Raw genomic sequence first — 17,433 nt, forward strand, 5'->3', positions numbered from 1 at the left:
TGGCTGTGCTATCTCTCCAACCCTTATTTCCCTATTTTTTTTAAAAAAAAGTATTTGTAATTCCTCATATGAAAATTTCATGCTTACATATTTTGTCTTTTTTTGCTAGAGTGATCTTTTATTATAGATTTGGTCCTATTTGTTAATAATATAAGATTTCTATCAACTATGTTGCAAACAGCATTCTGAGTTTGCAATTCTTTTAGTTATTTTAATTCATGAGATTTTTTTTCTATTTATCTTGGTATTTCAAATTCTTATCCATTCATTTCCTAGGACTGACAACAAAACACTCAAACCAAATAGTACAAACGAAGCACATAGCAGTGAAGAAAAATGGCCGGCGGGCTCCACAACTCCCAGAGAATTCTCCGGGCCCCATACTGAGCTGATATCACCAGGAGGTCCAAGATTGGGTAGGTGCTGTCTCCCCGCCTTCTCCAGATGGAATCCCAATGACCATGAGCTTCTACAAGCATGGCTCTGGTATGCAAGCACCAGGACTATTCTTCTGAATCGTGTGGCAGCTTTCCTGATATGCAAAGTGAGCAATGGAAAGTAAATGATCTAGCGTCTGTCCCTGGAAGGCAGGCTTAAATAATGGTGGGAAAATCTGAGCAAAATATAATGCCCAACCAAAATGCATCTGGACTGTGCATTTAACTACAGTGCTATGCCTCTCTGGGTGGGGAAGGGTGTTTGTCCCTCCGCCTGTCCCCCCTTGCAGCGGCAGCATGGTGGCCCCCATCTTTTAGAGCCTAATGGACAGCCAGGTATGAGACTGAATTGATGAGGCACGCAGGGCTTCGTAGGATGGGGGTGGAACCGGCCTTCCTCCCTGCCCTGACAAGGCCCCAGGTTGCCACCCACAAACACCTCCTCCGGCTCCTGAATGCCCATGATCCCAGAGACACACAAACTAATCTCAGAACCCAGAGGCGTTTGGCAATAATTCCTCAAGGCTTATTACTAAAATATCAGAAATCCAAAATTGCGTGGCCACTATTGAGGCCACATGACATCATATGCTCTTCATAATCAGCAATAGAAAACAAATTACCTAATGATGTCTTTTTGGCAGGTCTGAATGTTGGGGGAAATTCCAAATAATAACGTTGGGTCTTTTGTTGTAATATTGAATGTGATCTAGAGAGAGAGAGAGAGAGAGAGAGAGAGAGAAAGAGAGTAAACGGGGTGGGGGCGGTATACTGGGGTTCTTGGTGGTGGAAAATGTGCACTGGTGAAGGGATGGGTCTTTGATCATTGTATGACCGACTGAGACTTAATCTGAAAGGCTTTGTGACTGTTCTCACGGTGATTCAATAAATAAAACTTAAAAAAAATTGTACAAACAAACAAATGTAATTCCTAATACATCTATAGGCTAGGAGTCTGGGGCCCAAAAGTGTTTCTAAATATTTATATTTTTTGTCTTTTGCCTCTAATTTTCAATTTATCTAAGATTAATATCTATACATTGTGTAAAGTAACATTCATTTTTTATTGTGGAAAATCACTTAGTTGTAATTTAAATATTCATTGAAAAGTCAGCCTTTCCTCAATAGATTCAAGTGCTTAATATGGCACATCCTATTTTGCATCAAAGCTGACCTCCTTTTTTTCCCTTTTTTTGGGGGGGTCACACCCGGCAATACACAGGGGTTACTCCTGGCTCTGCACTCAGGAATTAGTACTGGCGGTGTTCAGGGGACCGTATGGGATGCTGGGAATCTAACCCAGGTCAGCTGCATGCAAGGCAAACACCCTACCCGCTGTGCTATCGCTCCAGCCCCAAAGCTGACCTCTTTGCTCTTGGTCCCTCTGTTCCTCCTTTGGTCACTCTTTTCTGGTTCTTATATAACCTTATACTGTATTGCTAAAGCTTTGGAGTAAACATTTTTTATCCTTTATTTTCTTTTACTTCTATTTAATTTTGGAAACCAAGTATGTAAAATCAATAAAAACTTCCATTAGTCTCACTGACACTTCAGAAATATGATGACAGTTTAGAAACAAAAGTTGATTGAGTTAAATATAAACGCCAGTGGCGATGGAAGGGGAGAAGCCTTCTGTTTAGCACACATTCAAGTGGTATAGGTGGATGCTAATAATGACGGATTTTCTAGACACTTCTTCAAAATATCCAACAAAAGTGAGAAAGTGAATACCATTATACCATTTCATTAAAATGCTGGCTTTGTGGTTTATTTTTTGTTGGTTTGCTTACTTTGTTTTTTTCAAAACTATTAAAATTCCCTTGTCTGAAATACTTGACTATTGGATTATTGTTGGATTTACCATAACAGTAATAACTGCCTCAACTGAAAATAGTATTCAATATGCAAATGCTTCCTACTTCATCTTATTTAAGTATTTTGTTTTAGTATGTATCTGTTATCTATTCTCTTAATTTACATATAAAAGGGAGGTTTCTGGGATTACACTCAGATCTCATTTTCTGTACTTTATCACATTTTGGCCTTCTTTTTGTCCTTTTAAGTCAAGAAGTGGTTTTATGGTGTCATAAAGAAATTCTGTGATATCTGTTGCTAGCAAATAGAAAAAAAATTCCAATCACTTTTGAATAAAATTGATTGCTTTAATTTTCTGAGAAAATGAATTGGAGAAAATTATAGTGAAATGTTTGACTGTAGCAGGTTCCTTTTTACTGTTGGAATTTATAAGAATTCTTCCCTTCCTGCTTTTTATTCCAATTTATTCTCCAGGATTTTCTATCTATTCTCCCATACTAAACCATATTACCAAATATGGCCTCTTTGATTCAATACTCTCGGCTATATGACTCTATACCCCTAATTTTCTCTTCCTCATCAAATGATAGATATATTGATCTGGATCTCAGAAACTTGAAAACTTTTCTAGTCATCTTTATTTTTTGTTTTAATATGGTAGCTGCCCAGGGTTTTCAACATAATGAGGCATATGAAAATTTTTAACAATTCTACTTTTTAAATGCAAAATAAGTAATCCATAAAGCTTCATTACATTTAATCAGATTAATCAGAATAGACTAGTTTTAAGTTTCTTTAAAGAACTTAATGTCACTGTCCTCCCATTGTTTATCGATTTGCTCGAGCGGTCCCATTGTGAGACCTGTTGTTACTGTGTTTGGCATATCGAATACGTCACAGGTAGCTTGCCAGGCTTTGCCATGGGAGCGAGATACTCTTAGTAGCTTGCCGGGCTCTAAAATTAGAACTTAAAATTAGTCTATTCAGATTCTTCAAGTAAATCTAAAACAGAACACTTTCAAACACATTTTTTAAGACCAGCATTATCCTGATACAAACCTGTATTAAGACATCACAAAGAAAAGGAAAACTACAGATTGATATTTCTGTAAAAGCAAAAATTCTCAACAAAGTACTAGCAAATTGAATTCAACAAAACAGCAAAAAGATAATATAACATGATCAAGTGAAATGTATTTCACATGTAAAGGCCCTCCCGTTGATCGTCGATTTGCTCGAGCGGGCCCAGTAACGTCTCCATTGGAGACTTTGTTGTTACTGTGTCTGGCATATCGAATACTCTCGGTAGCTTGCCGGGCTCTCCGAGAGGGGCGGAGGAATCGAACTCGGGTCGGCCATGTTGGCCGCGTGTAAGGCGAACGCCCTACCCACTGTGCTATCGCTCCAATATATGCAAATCAATCATTGTGATATACCACATAAGTGTGCCATAAGAGTAGAAACAAAGTCGTATGATCCCAGGGCTGGAGCAATAATACAGCAGGTAGGGCATTTGCCTTGCATGAGACCTACCTGGGTTCCATCCCCAGCATCCCATATGTTTCCCCCAGCACCGACAGGAGTGATTCCTGAGTGCAGAGCCAGGAGTAACCCCTGAGTATCTCTGGGTGTGACCCAAAAAAAGCAAAACAAATAAACAAAAAGATCATATGATACCAACATTAGACAAGATTCAGCATGCACTAATAATAAAAATCAATAAAAAGAGGATAGAGGAAATGTGTTTCAACATAGTAAGAGTCATACACTATAAACATAGTCAATATACTCAGCTATAAAATATTTCACTACCAGGATCTCACCATTCTACAAAGAAGTAATCATTGATGTCAAGAGAGGGGTTCAGCAGAGCGATACCATTTCACCGAAACTCTTCAGTGCCACCCTCGAGAACATCATGTGACGAGTGGAATGGGAAGGAATGGGAGTGAAGATAGATGGTCGGCAACTACACCACCTCCGCTTTGCTGATGACATTGTTTTAATAACACCAAACATCAGCCAAGCGGCACAAATGCTGGCCAACTTTGACCATGAGTGTGGAAAGGTAGGACTACAGATGAATCTTACGAAGACAATGTTTATGAGAAACAAGCCTCGTTCCTGACGCTCCATTCGCTCTCAACGGAACGACCATCTCCGAATGCAACAGCTATGTGTACCTAGGTCGAGAAGTCAACATGACAAATGACCTGGCACCCAAGCTGCGCAGGAGGAAGAGAGCGGCTTGGAACGCCTTCAAGAGCGTCGAAGAAATAGCTAAGAGGACGAAGAACCTCCGGCTCCGGGCACATCTCTTTGATTCCACTGTTCTTCCTGCATTAACATATGCCTCAGAGACCTGGGCCCTACGCAAACAGGATGAGAACGCTATTCAGGTCTCCCAAAGAAGAATTGAAAGAGCTATGCTTGGAATATCACATTTCACTCAAATGAGAGAAAGAATTCGGAGTTTCGACATCCATCAACGATCAAGAATCAGGGACGCTGTCTCATTTGCCAAGGTGTCAAAAATCAGATGGGTTGGTCACGTAATGAGATTTAAAGACGACCGCTGGACTAGAGCTGTTACTGACTGGATTCCACAGGATATCAAAAGACCACGTGGCCGCCCACCTACCAGATGGTCAGACTTCTTCATCAAGATTATGAATGATCGGTTTGAGGCTCTTCATGTTCCCGGAGCGAACAGATGCCATTGGGCTACACTAACACGCGACAGGGACAAATGGACACGTTACTGGTGCCCACTTGAGCAAATCGACGATTAACGGGAAGTTAAGTGATTAAGTGATAAAATATTTTTAAAATTTCTGTATTTGCTTCTTTATTTTATTTATTTAAATTTTTTTATTTTGTAAGTTAGTTCACAATATTTGATTACATTTAATATTCAAATGGCAATTCCACCACCGTTACACCTTCCCACCACCAAATTTGGCATGTTTCCATCCCAAACCCCAAGCCCTGTCCCAAACCACAACAGAAATAATATATTTCATACTGTCTGTTATGAAGAACTGCTGAGCATGCTTACAAAAAAAGTGTTCATATAGGAAACAGAGTGAAGATTATTCTATTTTGGCAGGAGCCATTAAGACATTCTATAGGATATCACTAACATGTTGTTAAAGTTTGGGTGATGTGAGCTTTGGTATATATATCTGAAAATACATATCTATCTATCTATCTATCTATCTATCTATAGATATATATGCACTGTCTGTAGCACTGTCCTCCCGTTGTCTATCAATTTTCTGGAGCAGGCACCAGTAACGTCTCCATCATGAGACTTCTTGTTACTGTTTTTGGCATATCAAATATGCCATGGGTAGCTTGCCAGGCTCTGCCATGTGGGCAGGATACTCTCGGTAGCTTGCCAGGTTTTCCGAGAGTGGCAGAGGAATCGAACCCGGGTCGGCCGCATGCAAGGCAAACGCCCTACCCACTGTGCTATCGTTCTAGCCCGAAGCTCTACAAGTATAAATATTGTTATTTTTTAGTTTATTATTTATTTATTTATTAATTTTTACCTTTATTATTGGGCTGGAGCAATAGCTCAAGAGGAGCCAGGTACATGGGTGTTATAAAGGAATAATTGAGCTAAATGTCCAAACCACAAAGTCAACAGCACTGAATTTGCAAGACCCAAACTTTAATAACAAATTTAAAAAGTGCCTACCAAGACAGCAAGCTGGGGTGGGGTGTATGGGTAGGAGAGGGAACCTTGGAACACTGGAGGAGGGAAGTTGACACTAGCGGTGGAATCAGTGATGGTATGTCAAAAATATAACTATGAATAACTTTGTAATCATAGTGCTTTAATAAAACTAAATTTTGGAAAAATAAAATAAATGATTTGCAAAAAATAAAAACTGGCTTTCCACATTTAAAAAAATGAATGTTACCTATACAATGCCTAAATATCAATAACTTTCCATAGTAAAAAAATGAATGTTACTTTATACAATGCTTTAATATCAATCTTAGGTAAATTAAAAATTAGAGACAAAAAATATATATAACTTTAGAAACACATCTGGGCCCCAGACTTCCAATCTCTAGATGTATCAGAAAATACATTTGCCTTGTTTGAACCATTTAGTTTGAGTGTTTGGTTATCAGTCCTAGAAAATTAATATATGAGAATTTAAAATACCAAGCTAAATGGAAAAAAGCTTTAGGAAAAATGCTGAACTCATAAAAACAAAGAATAAGATTGGAGGTTGCCAGGGCAACGACTGAAGAGTGGGGGAAATGTCATGTTGTAAGATAAATATGTTTTAGAGAGCAAATGTACAGCACGGTGACTATAATTTGCAATATTGTATTAAGTCCTTGGCATTTGCTGAAAGAGTAAAACTTACATATTCTTATCATAATTCAAACCACCAGAAGATGGTAATTACATGAGTTTAAGGATGTGTCCACTTACCTTACTATGGAAAGAACTTCATAATATATTCAAGCATTAAATAATCCTATCTTAACATATTAGGCTCACATGGGCTGGAGCAATAGCACAATAGCACAGCAGTAGGACTTTTGCCTTGTGCACAGCCAGCCCGGTGGAGCTGGGTTCGATTCCTCCACCCCTCTTGGAGAGCCGGGCAAGCTTCCAAGAGTATCTCTCCCGCAAGGCAAAGCCTGGCAAGCTACCCGTGATGTATTCAATATGCCAAACACAGTAACAACAAGTCTCAAAATGGAGACATTACTGGGCCCACTCAAGCAAATCGATGAACAAGTGGAGGACAGTGCTACAGTGCTACATATTAGGCTCACACAATGTACATCACTGGTAGCTCAGTGAAATCGAGGCAAAACATGCTGCATCCAGTCCACTCTGTTTCTATGGTCTCAGTCTTCAAATCTGTATTCTCTGTTCTTTTCTCCCTGGTCCTCACCCAAATAATCTTTTCTGACACTCTAGCTACAGACTTAGTTCCGTTCAGGGTCTGGTTTATATAGGTTACTGTCTTTTCTTTGAAGAAAATGGATTTTTTTCTGACAAAGCCTTCAGGGACATAAAGACATGCCATGCACCCTCATTTTTTTAATTACCTTCAGCTTGGACTTGATGTCCCATCTCTGTAGGTGTAAAAGCCACAAAAATAGATAGACTAGGATGAAAGAGTAGTTATCAATGAATGGGAACTGTTATTTTCCATGGGTGGGTGGAAGTTGAACTATGCAACACTGGAGATGAACATTTCTGGACAAAACAGAGAAAAACAGAAATGTCCTGTGTTAGGAAGTACCTGGAAATTTCAACAATTGAGCAAGGAAGTTAGCATGGTTGTACTATCCAAGCAGCTTTCATCCACCGTTAAACCTTGGGCCTGACTGGCTGTAGTGATAATACAGCAGGTAGGGCATTTGCCCTGCACACAGCCAACCCAGGTTTGATCCCAGGTATCCCTTATGGTCCCCCAAGCACCACTAGGAGTAATTCCTGAGTACAGAGCCAGGAGTAACTCCTGAACATTGCTGGGTGTGGCCTCCACCAATAAAGGTAAAAGGTAAGGTAAAGGCCCTCCCATTGATCGTCGATTTGCTCGAGCGGGCCCAGTAACGTCTCCATTGGAGACTTTGTTGTTACTGTGTCTGGCATATCGAGTACTCTCGGTAGCTTGCCGGGCTCTCCGAGAGGGGCGGAGGAATCGAACTCGGGTCGGCCATGTTGGCCGCTTGTAAGGCGAACACCCTACCGCTGTGCTATCACTCCAGCCCAATAAAACAAACAAAAAAACTTTGGGCCTGCCATTGCAATTCTGCCCTATAGTAGAGTAATTGTCTTATTTTATTTTATAGCACCCTGATAGAAAACATTTTCCAGAACCATCAGACTTATGACAAAAGTTACTGCTGGGGCTGGAGAGAGTAGAGTGGGTAGAGCACTTGCCTTGCACACAGCCTACCTGGCTTCAAGTCTCAGCATCCCGTAAGGCCCCCTGGTCACCACCAGGAATAGTTCCTAAGGTCTGAGCCAGGAATGTGAGCATCTCCACACCACCGGGTGTGGTTCCTCTGAAAAAAAATTTTTTTAATTGCTGCTAATGATCCAAACCCCACAGTCACCCAGAATCTGCACATAGTCCAGATGAGTGGACTGGGGGTGAATAAGAACTCCATACCGTTTCTACCCAGGGAGGAACTTATCTGCCATTTTCTGAACATGCTGAAGCATGGTCTGACCCTGAGAAGGGCACTGAAACAATATAACAGCCTAAGAGCAAATCACTTAACTTTCTACGCCCCCAAAACCTTGAAGTCCATAAATTCTTCACCATCAGCAAGTCAAAGAGGCAGTGATTCAGAACACTGGTGTCTCTGTATTCATTAATCACTGTGAGTAATAAAAATTCTCTCCTTTTTTTAACCCCTGGCTTTATTGTGTCTCTTGGCTCAGCATTCACCAAGAGACAAACCACTGTTGGGTAATAGTTCGCGCATGTGTGTGGGTTGAAGGTATCAGAATTCTGCTTGATTTTTTTATAAGCTTCTCCCCGCTAGATAAATTCCAAGTTCTTATTTCCTTACCGGATTGTAAAACTTTTCTTCACTTTTAAAGAAGCAAACTGAATATTGTTTCCACATTCACCCATCTACCTACCCACCCGGATCTGTGAAAAAATATGAGGGTTTACTCTGATTCCTAGGCAGAAGTGGGCATGCTGTCACGGTCACGGTCCTCCCGTTGTTCATCAATTTGCTCGAGCGGGCCCAGTAACGTCTCCATCATGAGACTTGTTGTTACTGTGTTTGGCATATCGAGTATGTCACGGGTAGCTTACCAGGCTCTGCTGTGCGGGTGAGATACTCTCGTTAGCTTGCCGGGCTCTTCGGGGCATGCTGTAGCATTATAATTTTATTTCCTATTTCATTGCTAGATCTTAAGTCTTTTATTTATTTATTTATTTTATTAAAGAATTATGATTTTCAAAGTTATTGATAGTTGAATTTCAGGCATAAATATTTCAATACCAATCCCACTACTAGTGTCAACTTCCTTCCACCAGGTTTCCTATATTCCCTCCCCACATCCTGTCCCCAACCCATCCCTGCGTGTCTAGACAGGCACATTACAAAGTTTCAGTGGCTGCATCTTAGATTTCCTGTTTTCTGTTCTGTTGAGTCTGTGCTTTGAGTATATGGCTCTACCCCACAGTCATATCACGAAGCCCTGACGCCTGTTCATCCATTACTTCTTGGTCTCTTCTTGCCCCACTTGACTTCTTTCCCTCTCTGTCCGTCTTTCTAAACACTGGGGTCAAGGTTAGACCTTAAGATTTTTAAAAAGAGAAAGATTTTATAATCTTCATTTAGCATTCCTACTTAAGAATTGTTGTTAGAGGGTTTCTTTGGTATATCCCAGGTAGGCTTCGTGCAAGGCAAATGCCCTATCCGCTGGGCGATTGCTTGAGCACAGCGGGTAGGGTGCTTGCCTTGCATGCAGCCAACCTGGGCTGACACCAGTTCAATTCCTCCGCCCCTCTCGGAGAGCCCGGTAAGCTACTGAGAGTACTGCGCTCCCACAGCAAAGCCTGGCAAGCTACCCATGACGTATTCGATATGCCAAAAACAGTAACAAGTCTCACGATAGAGACATTACTGGTGCCTGCTCGAGCAAATCGATGAAGAAGGGAGGACAGTGATACTGTGCTACTTAAGAATTGTCACTGCTCAGGGCTGGAGAGATAGCACAACGGGTAGGGCGTTTGCCTTGCATGTGACCGACCTGGGTTTGATTCCCAGCATCCCACATGGTTCCCTGACCACCGCCAGGAGTAACTCCTGAGTGCAGAGCCAGGAGTAATCCCTGTGCATTGCCAGGTGTGACCCAAAAAGGGAAAAAAAAGAATTGTCACTGCTAGGATGAATGATTTTCATTCTGTGTCTTTACCTTGGACCAATGGGAACCAGGTGTAACTGGAGCCTAAGGCCATCTCTAAATAGACTCTACAAATGCTTGGCTTGGCCACATTGAAAGCTAATAGGAACGAGCCTCCAGCCATTCTTTCCAGCTGATTCCTCCCTGTGTAAATTGGTGAAGAGCCAGTTCTCCTGTTTGTTCTCTCGTTCTCTCCATGTAGGTCTTAGGGGAGCTGACATTTCATCAACCCAGTTGTTCTCTCTTTCCCTCAGTTATTCTGTATTTATAGGTAGTGCCTGGTACAGGAAACAGAAGATTTAGTGTCGTTTCTTGTCTGGTGTCCAACTGAGCTCTGGTTGGCTTGAGATTGCTTCCGTGATCAAGAGTATTTTCCTCTCTGAACAGAGAGCAGAACCCAACCACCTTCACAGAGAGCTCTGTTATTTCTTTCAGACTTGACTTTGCCTTATTCCCTTTCCTCATGAACTTCCTATATCTCACAGTTACTGCTTTCCTTGCCCCAATTACAGAAAGAAGATCACGTTTTCCTGATACCAATCCCTGTAACAATGAGTGTTGTGGCCTCCCAATCAAAGGACTGCAGTGATGAGCAGGAACATAGCCAGCACCGCCAGGGCATCAGGATGGGTCAAGTAGACAAAGGCACTCATGACTGGACAAGTTGCACACCAACAGGACTGTTTTACCAGGGTGGAACAAGGTTCACTAGAGATCCATGATCCTGAGCACAGATTTTAGGAGAAACAATGGTCTTCAAAGCAGATGAACAGAGCAATATCAAAAAAGAGTCTTGAGGAACCAGTGATAGTTCAGTGAATATGGCATTTGCCTTGCACACAGCCAACTTGAGTTTGACCTCTGGCATGCCAGAGCCCTCATGGAGTCAGCCCTGAGCACAAAAACAAATACATACACACACACACACACACACACACACACACACACACACACACACACAAGAGTCTTGGATATGAACCAAATGCACTGAAAGCAACTTAAGAGGAAAAATGAGTTCAAGAAGGAGAAGCAACACACAGAGAGTCAGGGTGAAAAAAAATATTCTGGGCATATGTCAAAAGGGTTGCAAAAGAATGAGACTGGAAACCAGGCAACAGAGATCCTGCCAGGATTATGGAATATGTTGCCCACAGAGGAACGAAGGATATAATTTATTATTACTAAACCCTGGGCTATTTTCAAGTAATTCCTTTCTTACCAAAACATCCCATCCAAGTTCTTAATATTCATGATTTCTTTTTTGTTTTCAGCATAAAGACCAGAGCATAAAGATCAGAACAAGAAGACTCTGTGCCCCATTTGTCTACGAAGCATTGCCTCAAAGGAAGACCTAGATTTGAATCTCAACTCTCTCTTGATTAGCTGTAATTTATTACGTATTTCTTACCCTGCCTAAGGCTCAGGTTTTTTATTTGTATTTTCTTATTTGTATTATTTGTATTGCCTTGTTTTCCTTCTTTGTATTTCCTTTTTCTTCATTTGTCATGCTGTTTTAAGAATAAATGATAAATTATATGTATAATTCTGCAGTTTCTGAAATATGATAAAAAGGCTCTAATCATTCTTAATCTTGTCTTTTTAGTGTAACATCACAGACATTTGCAAAGGGGGTCCTGCTAACTAGGAACATAATGGATTTTCTCCACCTCATTGGGATGAATCCCAGCTAACAAGCAGCCTCGTTTGATCTTTATCCTTCTCCATCTTGACTTGTGTTCTTGTTCCTATCCTGTTTTCCTCTCTCCCCTCATTCTTGCCTTTGGAGTGATCATTGTGGCCTCTCTCCAGTGTTGATTTCTGTACCATACTGAGGCCAATGTGAAATATTCAGTCTCTCACCAGTGGAAGCACCTACTCCACAAATTAAAAGCTTAATTTGAATTTACTTTTTTTGTGTGTACTGCTTATAGCCTTGTCATCATTTTTTTTTCTTTTTGGGTCACACTCAGCAATGCACAGGGGCTACTCCTGGCTCTGCACTCAGGAATTACTCCTGGCGGTACTCAGAGGACCGTATGGGATGCTGGGAATCGAACCCGGGTCAAGTCAGGTTGTAGGAAAGTCACATGCAAGGCAAATGCCCTACCCACTGTACTATCACTCCAGCCCCAGCCTTGTCATCTTTGACTAAGAATTTGTCATTAATTCCGTTCCTTTCTAAAGCCTGTGCTAATCTTTTAGTCATAGAAAGCATAAAAGCCATAGAAGACCAGTTTAATATTTAACCATTTCACCTGTGCTTTCTCAGATAGTCTGGCTTAGGTAACGCAATTGCGCTATTAACAGAAAATAATTTTAACTTCTTTAAAAATTAAAACCCTAGCCAGAAGATAGTTATTAAATTTGCAGAGAGAATCACTGTGAGTTTAAGGATTTAAGCTTGATGAATCAATGGCAGAACAAATAATCGAATGAAAGTTTGTTACATTAAAATTTCCTTCAATCTGGCTGGAGGAATCGGTAGGCATGGGAGATGTGTGCAGAAAGTAGATAAAGGACCAAACATGTTAACCTCTCAGGTTCTGTATTGCAAACCATAATGCCCAAAAGTAGAGAGAGATTATGGGGGATCATGTCTGCCATGGAGGCAGGGGGAGGTTGGAAAGAAGGGAGTATATTGGGGATATTGGTGGTGGGGAATGTGCACTGGTGGAGGGATGGGTGTTTGATCATTGTGTGATTGTAACCCAAACATGAAAGCTTGTAACTATCTCACGGTGATCCAATAACATTTTTTTTAATTTCCTTCAATTCCCAGAAAATCATATGGTCCCCTGAGCACTCCCAGGAGTGATCCCTGACCACTGAGCTAGGAGTAAGCCCTTAACACTGCCCCAGAACACAAAGGGGGAAAAGTTTTTTTCTGAAATATTTCCAAATTTTCTCTGGTTGACCATATAGCCACATTACTAATGAGTTCTTTCCAGACAGAGAAGAAGCTCTTGCTCCTACCCATAAACCAGGGCAGGGGATGCTTGGCTCAGGAACTGTACAAGGCCCACAAAATTATGAGGTCTGGCCCTGGAACATGGCAGGCAGCCAAAAATGCTTTTCATCAGTTGCTCGTGGTCCATCTGCCTAAGTTATATAACTCTAGAATTATGCTATAAGTATCCAAATGCCCTTGTCAGAAAAAAAGTTTCCCCACCTCTGCCATAAATTCTGAGATCTTTGATCTCCATTCATTTTGCAGACTGATTGGCATCTTAGAATAACCCCAAATCATCTACAACAGCTCGGTATTTGAAAGGATAAATCACAGTTATATGCACCAAACCATTCAAAAATTTATCTACTTATTGCTGGTAATTTTCAAAGTGTTTCAAGCAAAGTTATTGTTGGTGATATCTGCAGCATACTTTTGGTCTTGCACAATGGCATGTGCAAATTCAAAATGTTTTCTTGTGTGATGAAGTAACTACTAAGTGAATTCAGCAAAGAGAACAATTTCCTCATTGGTATTAGCTTATGTGATTAGTTATAAATAATAAGATTAGGTAATAAGAAGAGGAAACAAATATGCCTGGTTTATTGCATATTAATTATGTTGTTTTCTCCATAATTAACTACCACGAAATTATTTTTTTCAAAATTAAGTAAAATTGTTCTACTTTTTCTTACAATTTTAAAATAAATCTTTTGATCAGAGACCTTTTTAGAGCATATACCATAATTTGAATGTTGCCACAGTGCTTTTTTTGTTGTTGTTGTTTTAAACTTGGTGATTCACTTTTTTTTTTCTTTTTCAAACCTTTTCTTTTCTTTTTTTATTTTTTGTATTTTAATGAATCACCGTGGGGTACAGTTACAGACTTACAAATTTTCATGCTTATGTTTCAGTCATACGATGATCAAGTGCCCATCCTTCCATCAGTGCCCGCTCTCCACCACCAATGTTCTCAATGTTCTTCCCATACTCCCATTCCCCTCCCCCTGCCCCCTCTGCCTCTGTGACAGGCACATTCCCTTTAACTCTCGCTCTCCTTTAGGGTGTTGTGGTCTGCAGTGCAAGCATTGAATGGCCATCATGTTCCGTCTATAGTCTACTTTTGGTATGCATCTTCCATCTCAAGTGGGCCCTCTAAATACCCTTTACTTGGTGTTCCCTTCTCTATCTGAACTGTCTTTTCTCCTGGCATGTGAAACTTGCTTCCAAACTCTGGGGCAAACCACCTAGTACTTATCTCTACTATCCTTGGGTGTTAGTCTCCCATTCTATTACTTTATATTCCACAAATGAGTGCAATCTTTCTATGTCTGTCCCTCTCTTTCTGACTCATTTCACTTAACATGATACTTTCCATGTTGATTCACTTATATGCAAATTTCATGACTTCATCTTTTCTAACAGCTGCATAATATTCCATTCTGTAGATGTACCAAAGTTTCTTTAACCAGTCATCTGTTCTTGGGCACTCGGGGGTTTTTTCCAGATTCTAGTTACAGTGCTGCAATAAACATACAAGTGCAGATGTCATTTCTATTATACCTTTTTGCATCTCCAGGATATATTCCCAGAAGTGTTATTGCTGGGTCAAATGAGAGCTCAATTTCTAATTTTTTGAGAAGCATCCATACTGTTTTCCAAAAGGGCTGAACCAGTTGACATTCCTGCCAGCAGTGAAGGAGAGTCCCTTTCTCCCCACATCCGTGCCAACATCGGTTGGTTAGGTTCTTCTGGATGTGGGTTGCCACAGTTAATGTTAAGCTATTACATAGCATGAAGCAATTTATATCATAAGGGGTGAAATTTGATGCTAATCTTTCAGAACATATTAAGAAATCTCAGAACCAAAAGGAGCATTTTAAATGCGTATTTTGAATCTACCAGCATATTTCATGCTATTGGAATTCTCGAGCCTCCCTTAGTTATTGATTTTTTAAGTTTAATAAGATACAATTCCATTTCAATATTCTGTCAAGTCAGGTTGTTACAAATGTTTAAGACAGGTCACTCTCTTGATTATGTCTAGAAGTAAATGGATACCAACTTATAAGTTCTTTTTGATCATATCTTGCTTGCACCTGATATCTTAATGGAAGTATTTTTCCATGCCATGGAAAACAGATCACAATTGGAGTGATGATGTTTAGAAAAGAACTTTGTGGGGAATTTTTTTAAATGTAAGAGTACTGCTATTTATTTAGCCACTGATTAGGCTGATTGAATTGTGCATGAACTCCACCTTACCTATTTTTTTTCATTTTTTATAATTTTATTTATTGAATCACCATGAGAGCAGTTACAAAGCTTTTGGGTTTAAGTCTCGGTCATACAATGAAACACCCATACCTTCACCAGTGCCCAACAACCCCAGTATACCCCCATTCCACACACCCCCCAACTGTGGGGCAAGATGATCTCCACATTAATCTCTCTACTTGGATTACATTCAACACTTTGACACCAGACCCACCATTATTTGGCATTTTACCCCAACACTCAGATCTGCCAAAACGGCAACAGTAGACAATTTTTTTCTATTGCTGGTTATGAATAACATATGATGTCACAAAGCTGCATTAGGGGCCATGCGATTTTGAAATTCCAAAACTTTAACAATTAAATCTGGAGGGAATTCTGCCAAAACTTGCTGGGTTCCGAGATTTGTTCCTGAGTCTCTGGGATCATGGCCATTAAGCAGCTTGATCAGGAGCCAGAGAGGCCGTTCGTGGGTGGTGACTCAGGGTTTTGTTGGGACGGGGAGGAAAGGGCCAGCTACACCCCCATCCCATGAGGCCCCGCGTGTCTTGTCACTGAGGGCCCTAACCTGACTGTCCAATGGCCTCTGGAGGATGGTGGCCACCGAACTGCCAGGGGGGAGCAGGCAGAGGAACAGCACCCTTCCCCCCCTGGGGTGGCCCGGTGACAGTAATCTATTGCAGGGACAAGATGCATTTCTGCCAAAAGCCGTTGGGTTTCAAGATTTGTTTCTGAGTCTCTGGGATCATGGCTATTAAGCAGTTCAGTCAGGAACCAGAGAGGTCGTTCATGGGCGGCGACTCAGGCTCTTTTTGGGACGGGGAGGAAAGGGCCGGCTCCACCACCATCCCCTGAGGCCCCACACGTCTCGTCACTGCGGGCCCAAGCCTGACTGTCCAGTGGCCTCTGGAGGATGGCGGCCACCAAACTGTCAGGGGGAACAGGCCAAGGCACGAAACCTATTCCCACCTGGGGTGGCCCAGCGTCGGTAACCTACTACAGGGACTGGATGCATTTCTGCCAAAAGCCATTGGTTCTGAGTCTCTGGGATCACGGCTGTTAAGCAGTTTGATCAGGAACCAGAGAAGCCTTGCCTACAATTATATAGTTGAGCCGGAAGTGGTTTGTGGGTGTGTCTCCCACATACCTAACTTTTGGCAGTTTACTTTGTTGGTAAACTTTGCCCCAAGTTTTTGGGGTCTGGCCAAAGGCACAGAAGCAATTTTGGGGTATCTGGAAGTCTGAAGGCGCCATCAGGCTGCTGATGCACCCGCCTCACAGGTACAGATTGACCTGCTGGTAGCACAATACCCCCCTGTGGGAAATTTTTAGATGCCTCAAAATTCATATTCATGAAAAATAGGATGTTTATTTGACCAGCCCAAGATGGCGATAGAAATTCCATGATTTGCTACTCAGAATAACAACTAACAATTATCCTAAAGTATAAGACCGAGAGAGTTCCATAACTTACAGTAAGACCAAAGCATGTCTTGAAATTCAGGGACCAACACAGAGATCAATGTAAAGGAAATAGAAGCTATACATACTTCATTGGACAGAACATGAGTGCCAAGAAGGTCCCATGGCAGAGGACTTTGAGGGTTGCCATGATCAGAGAATGAGAAGAAATAGGTTGCTATAGGGTGATAGATACATTGGGACAATAGTGGGAGGAAGTGGACACTGATGGAATATTTTATGTGTGAAACACTATCATTAACAGTGTTCTAAACCATGGTACCTAAAATAAGATTTTAGAAAAGAATTTCAAAATAATACATTATAATACATTAATTGAAAATTTAAATATAAACATTAGAATATTATGCATTGTTTACAATAATACATTTTATAATATATAAAATCTATAGAAGCCTGTACTAGAAAGAACTATTTTAATCAAGTTATTTGTTGCTTGTTTGGAAGTAGGATGGGTAAGGATGCAATAACACAAAGGACATTTGAATTTTATTATAAGCATCTTTCTATTCAAGAAGAATATGAATCAAATACAATAAAATATTAACACTTGTAACTTT

This window comes from Sorex fumeus, unplaced genomic scaffold, assembly GCF_029834395.1.
Source record: "Sorex fumeus unplaced genomic scaffold, SorFum_2.1 ptg000063l, whole genome shotgun sequence".
NCBI lineage: Eukaryota > Metazoa > Chordata > Mammalia > Eulipotyphla > Soricidae > Sorex > Sorex fumeus.